The sequence below is a fragment of the Lemur catta genome, chromosome 8 (assembly GCF_020740605.2).
Source record: "Lemur catta isolate mLemCat1 chromosome 8, mLemCat1.pri, whole genome shotgun sequence".
NCBI lineage: Eukaryota > Metazoa > Chordata > Mammalia > Primates > Lemuridae > Lemur > Lemur catta.
In genome coordinates, this window is record NC_059135.1 from 72,533,823 (window position 1) to 72,537,146 (window position 3,324).

Sequence of the window (3,324 nt, forward strand, 5' to 3'; positions counted from 1 at the left end):
TGATAGAAACGTCATTGTATCTGCTAAAAAGAAAAAAAAAAATCCAGATCCATGCTGCAGAATAAACTTAATTTGAAGTCACGTATACTCTTACCATATCTCTTATGACCCAAAATATGATCAGGTGGGAGTGGAGAGTCTCTTGGAGTGATATTTAAAAATTTGTCAATAATATTAAGAATGTAGAAACTGATTTTCATACTAAAGTAAAGTAAATAGCAAAGCAAACTCATGGCAAAATTTAAATTTAAATTGATGAGGATTAAGGATGGCAGAACTTTTGTTCCAGTTACTTTTTTGCAAAAGAAAAAAATGGACTTAGAAAACCATGTGGCATCGCTTTAATTTTTAATTTACTCTTCCACTGTAATCGTATGTAGCATTTTGCATTTTTGTTTTATTCCTTTTAATAGTGTGTTGAAATTGCCTAATACGCTTCCCCTCCCCCATTATGCCACTTTTTTTTATCATCTAATTGGCATCTCCAAACGTCTAAGCACAGAAATGAGAGCAAGTGTATACCTTCACAGACCTCCCCTGTGGTAGGACAAACAGCCTGGGCTTGAGAGTAGGTGTTAATTATTAACCTTAAAAAGGGTGCCGATAAAGAGCTCAGTTATAGAATTTAAATTTAGCCTCTCCTACAAGAAGTTTCTCTTTGTAGCTCCTGCCTACTCACCGAGACCTACTCAATGCCAGAATACGCTAGAAGGCACATCATTTTGAAATTTTTCTAATCTTCTTCACACTAGAAACATAGGTAGAAAAATTTTAGTAGAGAATTAGCTGAGCTTGTAAAATACAAAATGAACAAAAAAGAGGTGCCGGTTATTGGTAGGCTGAATGATGCCCCCCAGAGACAGCCCACGTCACATAATCCCCAGGACCTGGGAGTATGTTACCTTACATGGTAAAAGGGACTTTGTAGATGTGGTTAAGTTAAGGAGCTTGAGAAGGGCAGATCACACTGGATTATCCAGGCGAGCCCGATGTAATCACAAAAGTCCTCGTGAGAGGGGGCAGGAGGATCAGAGTCAGTAGCAGGAGATGAAAGCAGAAGTTGGAGAGATGAGGGGAAGAGGCCATGAGCCAAGGAATGCAGGTGGGTTCTAGAAGCAGAAAACGGCAAGGAAATGGGTGGAGCCTGTCCTGAAGCCTCCAAAAGGAACCAGACCTGCCAACACCTTAAATGTAGCCCAGTGAGACTGAGTTTAGACTTCTGACTTCCAGAACTGTAAGGTAATAAATCTGTGTTGTTTTAAGCCACAGATTTGTTGTGAGTTGTTACGGCAATGATAGGAAACTAATACAACTATTTTAAAAGCAGAGTTTTAAACCACAGTATATCCTATTTCTAGAAATAAGTAGAAAATTAAAACCACATTTGTCACTTTCATGGAATTTTAAAAAATTTTCTGAGTTTTGAGTCACTAACAGAAGCGTCAGCTCAAACCACATAAAACTGCCATTTTTATGAGTAAAAAATTGTTGTGTATTGTCAAATTCATGTGGTTCAACCTATAGCTTTTGCAAACAGTACTGACTATAGTATAGAAAATTGAACATTAGATGACCTTGGAGCAGCTGATATAAGGCTGTATGAAAACATCTAAGTGTCTACACACAATACAAGTTATTTCTGTTTCCTGGCTTATGCATTCCGTCTATGCAAAAGTCTCCACAGTGCCCCAGTATCATCTATAGGCTTCAAACTCTTATTCGGCTCCTACACACACATACCTGACTGTGTCTTGCTCACCACCCAGCTCTGAAAAGAGCAGGGCCCATAGCTTTCTCACCTCACCATTTGAAAAGCTTAGTAACTTCTCAGACCACATTGTGAATTGCCCACCACTACCACCAACTGTTAAGTACATATTTCATGTATGGTAGCATATTTGCACGTGAGTGTGTGTCATACACAAATAAGCCATGTACTTTATTTTTCCTTTTCACTTATTCCTGTTTTGTAGGTGAGGAAGTTGCACTCAGAGAGGAGGAGGAACTTGCTCAAGACCCCGTAACTTCCCTAAGCGGGGATTTAAAGCTAGGTCTTTCAGCATTTGTAGCTAGGCACACTTACACCGAGCAAAACTTTCTCAGTGACTTTTTTCATGGAATGCGTGGTGAGGAAAGCTATCCGGTTTTATTTTGGTATAGTTTCACATTAAACATCAACTAGTTGCCAACCTAAGTTCTTTTTTTTTAATATGCAACTTGAAGTCAACATCAGTGCTTCACATATATCAAACACTGCAAGTGACACATTTTTATTAAAGCACTTCTCAACCACAATATCCCTTCCAGTTATTGATTTAAAGGTCTGTCTCTCTCTGCACAGCACTTGCACTAAGCATTATGCATCACTTAATGTCATCAGAAATTAACCTTACTGCAACCTTTGCAGTATGGCTACCCAGCTCCAAGCCTTCATTTCACAGCGTGTGTTGAATATATGTGAGTCACACACAGAGGATAAGAGCTGGACTGCCTGGGTTTGAAACCTCACTCCAACACTTACTTCCTGTGTGACCTTGCATCAGCTACTTAACCACTCTGTGCCTCAGTTTCCTCATCTGCAAAATGGGGATCATAATACTACCTACCTCAAAAGTATATCATGAGGATTAAATGAGGTGATGTTTGTGAAGCTCTGAACAGTGTCTGTTGCACAGTAAATGGTAGGTAGTATTCCCTAATCTTTTTAATATTGTTTTGTCCAAAACCAGTATAGTTTCCAAAGTGAAAGTAAATATGGTGCAATAACTTTGTTCAACACACAACTCACTTTCCTTAAGTCAGAAAAATACAACAATCTTGCAAAACTACTAAGTGTGACAAATCAGGACTCCTATGTCTCCTCTACCTCAGCATCTGCCCCATGGCCACCAAGGCAGGGGCAAAGCCACTGGGGAAAGAAGGAGGGTACCTCCCACCCCACAGCACTTCAACATGCCTGAGACTCATGCAGACCCAGGTGACTCTCTGCCATCCCTCATCAGTGACACAAACAGGTGGGTGGTGCCCTTCTATGCCCTCCCCATATCACCCTCAGCCTACTCTACCAGGCCTACGTTCTACCCCATGACCCTTAATATCTGCTCTAATTAGATTTTACTCAGATAAAAGATGTTGACGGCATTCAGGAGCACATCCCTTTGTATCCCTTCCCAGGCCCATGTCCTGTGCATGCACACGCAGCCCTACTGCAGGATGAAGTCAAAGCAACTACTTCATTCCCTACAGAAGATCCATCTCTACTTGCTGTAGGAAAGGGCAAGGGAGATTCTTTAGGCCCAATGTTTTTAGTACAAGTTTTCAAAT